Genomic DNA, 14598 nt, shown 5'->3' with positions numbered 1-14598 from the left:
TTTTTTTTCATGCATTACTATTATCTATTTATTTAGTTCTTTGTTTTTGTTTTGTTTTCTAATTCATCGTCAGTCCCAGTTTCAGTGTCGATTCTAGTCTTTTTTCATTCCTAACAATATTGAATTTTTTACATAACATCTATTATGCAGCTATAGTCTCCACCTACTTGAGTTTATTATTATTAATCCTTAGATCTTCTTTCACTTTTTTTCTGGGTGTATTTTTTCTCTCTCTTGAAACCCGAGTTGTCTGTATCTTTGTTTCATTTCTGTCACTATTTATGTTTTCACCAGGCTTTTACAACTTTTTTTTTTTTCTGCTGCTGCAAAACTTGTGTTAATCAATTCAGGTTCCTTTAGGAGGGAGGGAAGCACAGGAACCTTCAAACAGTGTTGAAATGTGCCATTGCCTGGCTGAGAAAAGTTCCAAGCAGTAAGTCACAGTGACTAAGGAGGAGAAGGATTAACTGACCTAGAGATGTCTGGAAAAGGGGAAACCAGAGGGTCATTCCAGCAGGAAGTTTGTGGGAGACACGGAGGATCTCCAGGTTGGGTAGAGGAAAAAAGAAGGGCAGACACATACACTGTGTGGTTCAGGAACATCTCAGGCTTCAAAAAGATCTGCAAGACAAACACAGGGAGATAATTGACTTCACAGAAAGGGCAGAAATCAGGGAAATTTCTGGAGGACTGATGAGCTAAACTCACGGTGTTATGTAAACATGAGAGCTTAATGGAAAGAGTTTAGTAAGTGGTCATGATCACACATTATAGCCAATTAAAAGTCAGAAAGGGAGCCTCACTATTGCTTGTATCTAAGCTGATATATCAGGTAATTACGTTAGTTGCATAGGTTTAGTGAATAGCACAAGGACGCAGACCTCACTGGGGCTAACTCCTCATCTGCATGTAGGAGGGAACAAGAGAGTTGCTACCAGGAACAGACAAGCGCCTGTTAGATCGCTGTGTACATCACAGGAAGCAGGAGATGGGAGATAATGGGTGTGCAATCTAGAAATCCAGGGTTCAGAGGGTGAAATTTTATGAACAAGTTTCCTGCCCTGCCCATATGAGGAGTCCCCTCAACCAGTGACAAGAGTAGCTCAGTCAGCTTGACAGGTGTGAGAAGTGTGACTCAGTCATTCCCGCCAGTTTAGTGCTGGCAGTTTAGTGCTTAGCAAACATCTGAGCTCATATCTCTCTCCTAACTAGATTTTGCTTCTGGGATGAGAATTCACTATCAGGAGCTTTGCAATCTGCTGTGTGTTTTGATTTGTTTTGCTTTTCTGACCCCTTAGAGTAGAACTAACAACAACGGGCAGAATCTGTCACAGGCTGATTTAGGTATTTCTGGAAAGAAGCCCTCCAAGAATTGGGTGAGTGGGGCCAAAAGGTATAAGTTCCCTGTGTCCAGGTGCTGGATGTCTTTAGTGGGAAGACTATAGGTGGAGCTGGTAACAATGTAAATTGTTGGACAAGACCACGTTTAGAACTTCCACTCTCAAAGTTCTGTTGGATTAAGTGGCATGGAGCAGCTTCCAGGTCTTCATCTGGAGGGAGAGGAAGCTGTTTCTGAGTGAACAGAACTCTCAAGAGGAAGTCAGGGAGTTGAAGTCAGGTCTTGGTTCTGCCAAGTCTTATAGGTTGCATGACCTGAAATAGATCCTTTCACTTTCTCTGGACTATAAGGTAATGGGTTTACATCTATTTTAACCCCAATCTCTAAGTCATACTGACTCTACCTCTAAAATCTTTTCCCTCCATACCTACTGCCTTAGCAGACCATAGTCATTTATCAGCCAGACTACTCCACGAGCTCCCTAATGATATCTCTGGTGTTATTCATCGTCCCACACCCTGTCCATCCCACACTCAGGCTCCAGAGTGATCTTTTTTAAATGCAAATCAGATCACATCACTCCCTTGATTAAAATTGTTCAGAGGCTCCCCAGTGCCTTCATAGTAAAGGTCACACTCCTTAGTATGGCCCACCAGACTCCCCTGCCGGCCAGCCATAGACTCCTTAAGAATGCGGACCAAGAATAGCTCATTCCAGCATGCTCAGAACCTAGCACCATACCTGGCACATGAATATGAGCTGAGTGATGAATAAATGAATTTCCTGCCAGCCCTGATATTATCCCACAGGTCAGCCCAAATTGACAGCTTCTCCAAAGCACAATGCCTGTTACACCTGTTTTCTGAAATGTTCTCCTTAACCTCCCTAGACCCTCCCTTGTGTCATTTCCCTAAATACCCCCAAGACCCCACTCTGCCTTTCCTAGAGGTTTCAGAACAGATACATTGTATACCGTTCAGAAACTGAGCATGGCCTTTGAAAGTGCAGTCAACTTTTATGGCATCTGCAAAAAAGCCTCAGGATGCCCCATGGAGACAAAGGTCACTGCCCCAGTATGAAGCAATTTAATAGCCTACTTCTGCCTGAGGCTCCTGGGGGCTCCCTGTTCTCTGAGCAACAGAGCAAGCTAGAGCTTCTCTTAGGAGGGAGGTAATCAAGCCACACTCTCCTCCTGCCATGTCCATCAAAAAGTCATAAATAAGATTTAAAAGGCAGAAGCGGGGAAGAAGGGGATTACGTTAGAGGCTGAGGTCACCATGGAGGTGTTGGCTCTGCTCTTAATGAGAGAGGAAAGCCCCACCAGGTAGGCAGGAAGAAGGCAGGAAGGCAGCGACTGGCTGGAAATTTATTGGGAGGCAGGAAAACTACTGAATTTGACACTAGTAAACGGAAGATGTCAGTTCAACATCTGTTCCTGATACCTCAGCAACTAATTATTTCTCTGTGCACTGCGGTAGGCTGGGTGGAAGCGCCCAGGGGCAGGCTCAGTCCTGTCAATAAACCTGAGTTTGACTGGCAAAATTAATAAGTAAATAAATAAACACAATCCAGAGCCACCAAAACAATAAATAACAGCCAAACAGCCTTCCTTACCCCATAGGATCAATTGCAATTTGTGCTGGGAGGGGTAGGGGAGAGGAGGAGAGGCAGGCCATGGGAAAGGACTCAGAGCCTCCAGAATTTCTGTTGTTCAGGGGGTCTCTCTCCCTTGGGGGTTTTGAAGAGCACTAGCCCCCATTTCTGAGCCTTTTATTCCATAGCTGCTGAAAATTTCATACTCTGTCAGCACACATCTTCCTCGCTCTCAACATCTGTGAGGACTAGAAGGACCACAAACATTTTTAAACAGAGGCTTTTTCTACTCAGTGTCTGCTGTTGGATTGGATTGCAGTGAATTTGGGAGTTTCTTGGGAAGCTCTTTCTGTACCCTTTTCCTCTTCAAAACCCAGTCTCTTCCTTCCTCTGTACTATCCCTTACCTCCCCTGGATCTCCAGCAAGGGGAACACATCTGGCCAACTTCCTCAAATGCTGTTATCCAGTTAAACTGTGCTAGCTGGTTTTCGTATCTTTTTCTCCAGAGTGGTCAAGGATCTTTTCTTAAGTCTGAGGGAAGGCAAAAGGGAAGGGAGAGAGGGAGGGAGGGAGGAAGGAAGGAAGGGAGTGAGGGAGGGAGGGAGGGAGGGAGGGGAGGGAGGGAGGGAGGAAGGAAGGAAAAAAGAAGGAAGTGAGGGAGAGAGGGAGGAAGGAAGGAAGTGGGGGAGGAAGGAAGGAAAGAAGGGAGGGAGGGAGGAAGGAAGGAGGGAAGGAAGGAAGAGAGGGAGGGAGGGAGGAAGGGAGGGAGGAAGGAAGGGGGGAAGAAGGAAGGAAGGAAGGAAAGAAGAAAGGGAGGGAGGGAGGAAGGGAGGAAGGAAGGAAGGAAGGAAAGGTGGGAGGGAAGCAGGGAAGGAGGGAGGAAAGAAGGTTGATTTGTTGAAGGAGGGAGAGAGGGGGCTGTTGGCAGGAATGTTAGTAACAATATGTTACCTCTCCAGGGCCCCATGAAGAGACAATGCTTAATTCATAAATGCTAAAAAGGATAGGAAAATGAAGAGCACACCTGCACCCTTGGAACTTTTCAACCCAGAGGAGAAGTAAAAACTCTGGAAAGATGGAAAGGGGGAAGAGCCTGTGGCCTGCAGTCTAAGAAGGAGCAGATCAAACCCCTGTGATTGCATTGGTCACTATCGGGTGCTATAGTCAAGTGGGGAGGGGGGTTGCTGGGGAGAGAAGGGGAAACCCTGAGGGCAGAAGAGGTGAAAGGGTCCAAAGGGCTATGGATTTAGACTCCAGAGGGAGGAGTCAGCCACGCTGTGTATCCTGGCCAAGCGGCATCAACCCTCTGAGACTCAGTTTCCTGTTCTGTAAAATGGGGATAGAAGAACTTCCTTCAGAGGGTGAATGTGAAATAGAAAAATGGAGCTTTCTCCACTCTGCATCCAGAGGCCTTTCCAAGACACATATCCAACTATGTCACTTCTACTGAAAACTCTTTCTTAACTCTCCACAGCACTTAGGAAAAAGCCCAAGCTCCTCACTACGGCTCCCAAAGCCCCACATGGCCTGGATGCTGCCCATCTTTCCAGCTTCACCTCACTCTTCATCTTTGCCGAGGCCCACAGATCTGTTTCAATGCTTCAGACTTGACTTGCTCCCCCGAAGAGCCTGCTCATTTATGTACTAGAATAGTCTTTCCTTCCATCTTCATCTGGTTGCTTCTGCTAAGCCTTCAGATTTCAGTGCAAATGTTTCTTGCTCAGGAAAGTCTGTCCAGACCTTCCCAACTAGATTAAATCCTCTCATGGTGGAAACCCAAAGCCCCCTATGTCTCACCTCCTCCACCGCCACCAACCTGGTCCATGTCCAAGCCTGCATCATCGCTCCTCTGGGCTCCTGCCACAGCCTCCTGCTGGCCTCACTATCTCCACGCTTGCCCACCCATGGTCTGATTCCACATAGCAGCCAAGGTTGTGCCAGCCTCAGAGCTTCTGCATGTGCCTTTCTCTAGGTCTGGAACTGTCTACCCCAGATCTCTGCAGGATCCTCTCTCAGTTTTTCCAGTTCTCTTCTCAAGAGTCATCTCTTCAGAGGGACTATCCTAGCCAAAGCAGCCACCCAGGCACACTCTAACCACTTACTCTGTTTTATTTTTATCATAACACTTATTACTACCTGAAATTACAGCATATGTTTACTTTGAAATTATATGTTTACTTGGGTTTTGTCTCCTGTATGAAGACATAAGTTTCAGGAGAGCAGGATTTTGCCCTGTTTACTGCTATATCCTCAGCTCCTAGAACAGTAGCTCCTAGAACAGTAGCTGAATATAAAATATATATTCAGAATACCATGATTTTTTTTTTAGAGATGGGCTCTATCTATATTGCCAAAGCTGGAGTCCAGTGGTTATTCACAGGCATAGCTCACTGCAGCCTTGAACTCCTGGGCTCAAGTGATCCTCCCTCCTCTGCCTCCCAAGTAACTGGGACCACAGGCATACCCAGCCATAAATTCATTTTGGCAGTAATATTACAATGGTTTTCTTCTTCTTTTATTGAGACAGGATCTTGCTCCCAGGCTGGAGTACAGTGCATGATCAAGCTGACTGCAGCTTTGACCTGGGCTCAAGCGATCCTCCCACCTTAGCCTCTCCAGTAGCTGGGACCACAGGCATGAATAATCATGCACGACTAATGTTTGTATTTTTTGTAGAGACAGGAGTCTTGCTATGTTGCCCAGGCTGGCCTTGAACTCCTGGGCTCAAGTGATTGTCCCACTTCGGCCTCCCAAAGTGCTAGGATTACAAGCGTGAGCCACCATGCCCAGCCCACAGTGGTTTTTGACCCTCTGACTCCTGTCTGCCTCTTACACTGAACTGTAAGCTCCATATGGTCTACAAGGACCATAACAGCATTACCCATTGCTTCCCAGGGCTCAATTACCTGTGTGGTAAAGAGTAGGCACTCAATAAACGCTGAATAAATGCATGTATAAGAGAATGAATGTAAGGAAATGGAAAATTATAATGCAAACACAAACATGAGGTTATGTTATGAAGATGATGATTAGAGTCAGCCCTATTGCCTGATCATACTTACCACCCTGGGAACAGTAGTGTGGATAACTTAAAGTCTGCCCTCTCCTGGCTCAATTCTCTCTATTGCTTTTCTCAAGGATGTTTGGAGGGAGGGACACATTTCCCTCCTCTCCAATTTCTCCTATACTTTTAGTTTAGGCCCGCTAACTCCGTTGTTAGGATTCCCAGCTTGTTTCCAGGGCAATTAATCATTTCCCCCAATTCAGTTCTCGGAGTAACCTCCAATAAATATTGCCATTTTCTACACTGGCAGCACAGTGACATTTCCATCTTACTTGCAGACAGTCATGTCTGCCCCTCATGGCAAATATTGCCCCTGTCTATGTCCCCCAGATTCTGTGGAGAAGGTTGAGGAGGTGTCAGGGCAGAGCTCTGCCTGAGTACAGGTTGATGGCATGTGATGCTGCAGATGTCATTGCCACATATTTGAGAAGACAGAAATAAGTTACTGGCATCTCTGCTACTCTGAGGAAACATAGTCATTCCCAACTCGGGGATATAAAACTTTATAGCACCCAACTCTCTCTCAGGGCACAATAACTCACTTCCCAGGGGAATTCATCAAAGCCCAACCACAGTTTATTTCATAACTGCATTTAGTGTGGTGATTTAAATTACTATACCCACCCCCACCCCAATCCAGGATTAGTCTGGAATGCAAAGAAGACAGACATCTAAACAGACTAACACAAATATCAATAGCCATAGTTCTGAAGTCCTTCCTTTTTGGTCAATACCTTGGTCAATACATTTTGATCTATCCAAGTTCTGTTTCTAGAAAAGTATGGGAAAAGATTATGGAAAATGTTGCAGGATAGTCCTTTTAGAATGATTGCTGTGGTGTTTTCTAACTTTGCATTTTAAGGTCTTAAAATGAGACCACTATTTCTTGACTTCCTTTCCCTACATTTTTCAGTGATAACCCGCCAGCATTGATCCACAAATTTGTCAGAATAGTGTGGTGTTAGAAGACCTATTTATTAATCACATTACATAGGGCAAGACATTTAATCATTCTGAGCCTCAATTTCCTTCTCTATAAAATCAGGATGATAAATCCTGCCTCATAAAACTGTAATGAGAATTAAGTGAGATCATCTAGGTGGCTCATAATAGATACTCAATAAATAGTATCTTCCTTTTCTGGGACACCATCTCAATTAACTACTTACCTCCATATCAGCCTTAGCCTAATTAGTTGGCACTGACTCTTGCTTCTGTCTTGTAAATTTCCTTCCATCTTTCTTCCTGCATTTGTTCTGACTTCAAACTAGATTATAAGCTCTTTGGGAACAGGAACTACCTCTTCCCTTTCTTTTGTAAATCATGGTTCCATGACATTTAATGGTCTTGACCTGTATGCAAGACAAATTTAGTGCTCTACTGACTGAGTAGACTTACAAATGAGGTGCATGGTGATATTCAGAGGGAAAGAGCTGTTCTGAGGCAGCAGAGAGAGCTGAAGAGCTGAGCCTCCAATAATGGCCTTTCACATTTTGCAAGAAGTAGGGAAGGTCCTGTCCCAGAAGAGAGAATATCAGGTAGCAAGAACCTTCTCTATTGCCCTGAAAAGGCAGCTTTTGCTTTGTCTTTTGTATTGCTTTATTTTGTTTTGCTTTTGTTGATAATCTAGATATCATCATGGAGTAATAACCCAAATCCCCATAAGATCTGGTTTTAGATAGGGTTACAGAGCATCAGATATAAGGTTGCCACATTTTGCAAATAAAATTGCAGACTATCCTTTTAAATTCAAATAATTGCATAGTATAAGTGCATCTCATTCAATATTTGAGACATACTTATATTTAAAATTATTTGTTGTTTGATTGAAGTTTAAATTTAATGGACATCTTGTATTTTCTCTGGAAACTCTAGTCAGGCCGAGGCAAACACAGGACAGCTAGATAGAGAGGAGAGAGAAATAAACAAACAAAAACTTCCCTCAAAATGAGCCTCCAAACTGAAATTCCAATATACATGCAGAAATTAAGAGCTAATTCAGACAGTCAGCAAAGCAGTTGAATATAAATTCGCTCTAGGTGAAAACAAGTTTGTACAACAGTTGGACAGACTTTTTAATTTTGATTTTTGATTTTTAGAGACAGGGTCTTGCTCTGTCACCCAGGCTGGAGTGCAGTGGCATAATCATAGCTCGCTGTAATATCAAACTCCTGAGTTCAAGTGATCCTCCCACCTCAGCCTCTCAAGTAGCTAGGACTACAGGCACATGCCACCACATCAGACTAATTTCTTTATTTTTTCGTTTTTTGCAGAGACAGGGTCTCACTATGTTGCTAGTCTTGAACTCCCAGCCTCAAGTAATTCTCTCACCTCAGCCTCTCAAAGCACTGGGATTACAGGTAAGAAACAGTGTATCTGGCCTGGACAGACTTTAAGGTACAGTATCTTTAGTATGTTCTTAGAAAAAAATGAAGCCATAACTTCCAAATCAAAAAGAATAAGGAATTATTAAATCTTGAAGCAATAAAATGCAAACAGTGAGATAAGAAAGAAAACCCACTAGAAATCCTAGGAATTAACAAAAATTATTAAATTTTAAAAATTCAATACTTGATAAAAACTTGAAATTGAACACTGTTAAAGATTTCATATCTAGAAGATGAAACCAAGGAATTCACCTAGAATCCTGTGTGTGTGTGTGTGTGTGTGTGTGTGTAGATAGAGATATGTATATACACACATACATAAACACACATATATACTATGTATAGCTGCATGTTTGTGTGTTTATATATAGCAATATATGTGTATGTATATATGTATATACATACATATATATTTGGAATACAGTTAAGAGACAAGAAGGAACAATTGAGAGAGAAATTTTAACATTCATCTAATTCCAGGAAAAGAGAGAATGAAAGCAATGGCAGAAAATCAATATTTGAAGAGAAAATTGCTGAAACTTTTCCAAAATTGGGTAAAGACATGTCTTTAAATGGAAAGTGTATGCTAACTATCTAGCAAGTTAAAGAAAAATAAATCCACTCACAGACATATTAAAGAATAACAAGGATCATGGGAAAATCTTTACAATTACCCAAACACCAAGATAGAACAATTATACTAACAGCAGACCTCTTGTCCACAATAACAGATGCCAAAGGACAATAGAATATCCCCTCAAAATGTGAAAAGAAAATAAACGTTAACCTAGATTGAGTTTTGCTATTAGCAGCAAAGACTTAATAACAGAAGCTAAAACAAATTAAATAAAGGATTCATTCTCTCCCATCAAAAGGGTGTGGAAGTGGCAGCCCAGGAGTGGTATGGGGCATCACAGAGCCTGAAGGGTCCCTCTCCTTGGTTCCACTCTGCCTCCCTTAGCTAGTAGCTTCTTTCTTCACTGTCTCGTGTAGGCTTCTATGTTCAAGGAAAGAAGGATGAAGGCAAAAGTGTGACCCTCTTAGCGAAGTCAGCCCCTTTTAAGAAGGTTCCCTGCACTCAGTGTTTTCTTCTTATACCTCATTGGCCACTCACAGCTACGAAAGTGTCTGGAAAATGTAGTCTTTCTGCTGAGCACATGACTGTCCCCAAATAAAACCAGCATACCAATTCTGTTTCTAAGGAAGAAGGAGAATAAGGACATGGAGTGGATAACTAGCAGTCACTGCCACAGCTATTATTTAAGAATGAGGACAAAATAAAAACATTTTCCGATATAAAAATACTAAAAGAATTTAACATCCACAGACCCTCAATAAAAGCACTAGCAAGAGTGTATTTTATTTAGAAATAAAATAAAGCCAGAGAGAAGATCACGAGAAGCAATGACGAACACAGAAATTTACAAAACATGGCAGTAAATGCAATTGCAATTTATTGTAAAAAGATAAATATTTGTGTTTGTTTTTTAAAAGGTAAAATTAAAAGTCCAAATGAAAAATTATAAGGTACTGGGGGTGTTCAAATGAAGCAAGATGTTAAAATTCTATAAAGCTGGTTGTGAGTGTACAGATTTTATGTTATTCTTTATATTTGTCTATTAGTTTTGAACCTTCCATAATTTGAAAAATAAAGAGAGGCTACACTTACTTAGAAATTTAAAATTTCAATACATTAAAAGATACCACAAACAAACTTAAAAGACAGGAGAGAAAAACCAGTGGGAAAACTCTTGCTAAATACACAACAGAAACAAAGTCAATATCTAGAATATGGAGAGCTACTGTACATCAATAGAGAAAAGCCAAAACCCAGTGGAGAAGCAGCAAAGAATATAAATGAAATTTTACAGAGGAAATACAAATGGCTAATAAATATTTTAAATGCCCAAACTTGTAATCAGGGAAATTCTATTTAAACCAAGAATAGAGTGTCATTTTTTATTCACTAGAAAAGTAAAAATTTAGAAAATTGGAAATACATAGCATTGGCAAGCTAGTTGGGGAATGGCTCCTCTTGGATGCTGTTGGTGGACATGTCATTTGGCAAAACTGGTTCAGATTATGTGTTAGGCCATCTTGCATTCCTATAAAGAAATACCTAAAACTGCAAAATTTATAAAGAAAAGAGGTTGAACTGGTTCGTGGTTCCACAGGCTGCACAGGAAGCATGTACCGACATCTACTCTGCTTCTGGGAAGGCCTCAGGGAGCTTTTACTATGGCAGAAGGTAAAGGGGGAGCAGGCACTTCACATGGAGAGAATGGGAACAGGTGAGTGAGGGAGGAGGTGCCACACACTTTTAAATGACGAGTTCTCACAAGAACTCACTCACTATTCAAAGATAGTACCAAGCCATAAAGGATCCGTCCCCATGTTTGGGTCCCCATCTGACCCAAACACCTCCCACCAGGCCCCATCTCCAGCATTGGGGATTACAATTACAATTCAACGTGAAATTTGGGCAGGAACAAATATCCAAACTATATCAGATTACAAGATTACAATTTGGTACTACTTCTTTTTTTTTTTTTTTTTTTTTTTTGAGGCAGGGTCTCACTCAGCCACCCAGGCTGGAGTGTAGTGGTATGAACGTGCCTCACTGCAGCCTCAACCTCCCAGGCTCAAATGATCCTCCCACCCCAGCCTCCTGGGTAGCTGGGACTACAGGTGCACACCACCACACCCAGCCACTTTTTGTATTTTTTGTAGAGATGGGGTTTCACCATGTTGCCCAGGCTGGTCTTGAACTCCTGGGCTCAAGCAATCAGCCTGCCTCAGTGCTGAGATTACAGGTGTGAGGCAATGTGCCCAGCTGGTAGTACTTAAAATTTTTGAATAACCATACTATCAGGCCCATAATTATATTTCTAGAAACCCAGTCTATGAAAATTGTTGCATGTGTGCACTGAAACATATGAATAACGGCAATCATTGCAGCATTAACTATAATCACAAAAAAATGGAACTAACCTAAATGCCCAATAATAGCAGAGGGAATAAACAAATACTGACATATCTATACTATGGAGTATAATGACACCATTAAAAAAATGGAGCAGACCTCTAGAGAGTAACATTGCGAGGCACACAAGGCAGACAATGAATACAAAACAATCACATGCATGCTCTTTATACGTTGTAAGTGCGTATGCACTACACTTACCGAAAATACTGAAAGAACAATACAAAAATACTAATAGTGGTGGATACCAAAGAAAAATGTGGGAACGCCACTCTATATCCCTCTGTACTATTTGAATCATTTAAAAGACAACATTTATACCACATGATCTCACTTATATGTGGAATATAAAACAGGTAAACTCCTAAAAATAGAGAGTTTTAAAATGATGATTACCAGGAGCTGGGAGGGATGAGGGGGAGTTGTGGGGTCTGGAGGAGGAGATGTTGGTGAAAGGATACAAAATTTTAGTTAGGTAGGAGGAATAAGTTCAAGAGAGCTATCATAAAATATAGCAACAATAGTTAATGCATTGTATTTTTTTTTTTTTTTTTTTTTTGGAAACTAGGTTTCACTTTGTCACCCAGGCTGGAGTGCAGTGGTACGATCTTGGCTCACTGCAGCCTTGACCTCCTAGGTTCAAGGGATCCTCCCACCTCAGCCTCCTGAGTAGCTGGGACTACAGGCATGCACCACCACATCTGGCTAATTTTTATATTTTTTGTAGAGATGGGGTTTCACCATGTTGCCCAGGCTGGTCTTGAACTCCTGGGCTCAAGCAATTTGCCCTCCTTGGCCTCCCAGAGTGCTGGGATTACAGACGTGAGCCATTGCACTCTATCTACTGCATTCTTTAAAATAGCTAAGAGAACAGATTTTAAGTGTTCTTACCACAAAAAGTGATAAGTATGTGAGGTAATGCATATGTTAATTAGCTCGATTTGGCTGGGTGCGGTGGCTCATGCCTGTAATCCCAGCACTTTGGGAGGCCAAGGCAGGCGGATCACGAGGTCAAGAGATCGAGACCATCCTGGCCAACATGGTGAAACCCCATCTCTACTAAAAATACAAAAATTAGCTGGGTGTGGTGGTGCGAGCCTGTAATCCCAGCTGTTCAGGAGGCTGAGGCAGGAGAATTGCTTGAACCCAGGAGGCAGAGGTTGTAGTGAACTGAGATCGCGCCACTGCACTCCAGCCTAGCCACAGAGAGAGACTCTGTCTCAAAAAAAAAAAAAAAAAAAAAATTAGCTCGATTTAACCATTTCATAGTGCATACATATTTCAAAACATCATGTTGTACATAATAAATATGTGCAATTTTATTTGTCCATTGAAAATAGATAGAAATTTTTGAAGACAGCCAAAAGACAAGAAAGAGAGCTAGTAGGATGTCCTGGAAGGAGTCCAGGAAACATTGCTAGGCGTCAATTTTCTCCTATATAAAATGAGGATAATTGTACCCAGACTTGCTCTCTCACTAAGGGTTGTGACGTCCAGAGGAACATATTGAATGGCCAATGAGATATGTTTGGAGAAAAGAGACCATATGCAAAAGTACTTGATTATCATGCAGTGGGAGGGTCCATGCATTTTACATACTTCCCTCACAGGAAATAGATATTTATGTCCTAATTATCTTGATGATAAACCAATCCTAGTAAATGGCAGAGCTAGCAATAGAACCAAAATAATCCTGTCTCCATGCTTTTCCAGTGACCTCCAAGTCCAGCATCCTTTGAGAAGCAGTGCCTGTAATGGCTAAGAGCACAAACTCCGGAGCCAGGCTGCCTAAGTTTGGGACCCCACCACTCTCCAGCTCTGTGACCTTGGGCAATTTACCAACGTGCTCTGTTTCTCAGCGTTCTCCTTCATGAAATGAGCACAATAATCATACCTATAGCAGATAGTTATGGTAAGGATTGATTTAATATATGTGACAGCTTAACTCAGTGCATGGCATAGTAAACAGTATGTAAGTATTGGCTATTATCATTATTTGCTTCAATCAACTGGTTGATCAGTGGGAAAGAGAAGCATTTTACCTGGCTCTTCTGCATTTGGATTGAGTAAGGATTGAAAAACTCAGTATGGACCTCTTTTCACCCTTTATAATAATTTGCATGTAAGACCAAAAAACAGTCTGTATTATATTTTGAGTCTCTAGTTTTTGAGGACATCTCCACCACTCCATCCAGGTCCACATGGCTATTAGAACTCCAACCAGGCCCAAGACTGCGATTGCTCCCTCACATGTTGTGGACTGCCAGCTTTGCTCTCAGGGGCTCTCTTATGTCATTTCTGTCTAGCTCAGCATTCTTGAACCCATCCTGCCAAACCAGAAATCAACACTCAGTTTTTTAGGCACTGGATGGATCAGAGGATGGCAAAAGACACAGGTCCATTCTAAAGCTTCATATTCACTGTGGAGATTTGTTTCCTTCTTAAATTGTGCATCCTCCTGGGACATGGAAAGCCTGCTCCTCTGTCTGGCACAAAGGTCCAGGATTAGGTGCGGCTGATTTACTGCAGCTCACCCACCTGGGACAGGCTGAATCTATCATCTACTGCCAACCTTTCACAGACTTCCAAGAAGTTCACAGCACAACATACCTGCCCACTTCTTAGTCATTCAAGTGGGTGGAAGAAGGCTGATTGAGGGCTGGAAGGACAGCATGGAACAGGCCCTCAATTGCCTGCCAACACTCAGAAGCCAGAGCTATGCAACCCAAGAGGAGGCAGCTCCAGGGCTGGAATGGCTCTGTCTTGGTTCTACCAGGGACATACAAAAGCAGGGGCAGTAACCTGTCCTCCACTTCCCATGCCTGACCTGGGGCTTAGGGTTGCCAAACAGTATGTCCCACCAGTAGGTAAAATGGTTGTGGGAAGCACCGAATGGCAGAAGAGGCAAGGGTGGAGAGAAGGGAGGAATAAAAAGGGAAGCCAGAGAGATGAAAGAGCCCTTGGGAGAAAAGAGCTCCTGGTGCCAAAAGGCAGCAAGCTGCTTTGATCTTCAGGCAGAAGAAGAACGTCACCGGATTCTTAATGTTTATGGATCTTTGCAAACCGAAGAAGAATTGGGAATGTGGAAAGGCAGTGCTCTCTTTCAGGAATGTGACTGCAACCTCTTCTTTTACTAAAGAAATGGGTTTGCGCAAGTTGCTTAACTGTGTTGAGCCACAATTTCTCCATTCGAAAAACAGAATAATCATACATATCAGTATAAGATATATT

General features: G+C 42.4%; 1 long non-coding RNA gene across 1 annotated transcript; it reads left to right on the top strand.

Annotated features, from left to right (window-relative positions):
* The first annotated feature begins 1529 nt into the window (after positions 1-1529).
* On the top strand, positions 1530-13345 carry LOC129060214 (uncharacterized). Its single transcript, XR_008526753.1, has 4 exons — positions 1530-1689; positions 8271-8357; positions 10559-10675; positions 13081-13345. It is a non-coding gene; the product is annotated as an uncharacterized LOC129060214 (long non-coding RNA).
* The last annotated feature ends 1253 nt before the right edge of the window (positions 13346-14598 follow it).

The sequence above is a fragment of the Pongo abelii genome, chromosome 1 (assembly GCF_028885655.2).
Source record: "Pongo abelii isolate AG06213 chromosome 1, NHGRI_mPonAbe1-v2.0_pri, whole genome shotgun sequence".
NCBI lineage: Eukaryota > Metazoa > Chordata > Mammalia > Primates > Hominidae > Pongo > Pongo abelii.
Note: the sequence above shows the minus strand (reverse complement) of the source record. Positions and strands in the feature narration are given on the sequence as shown.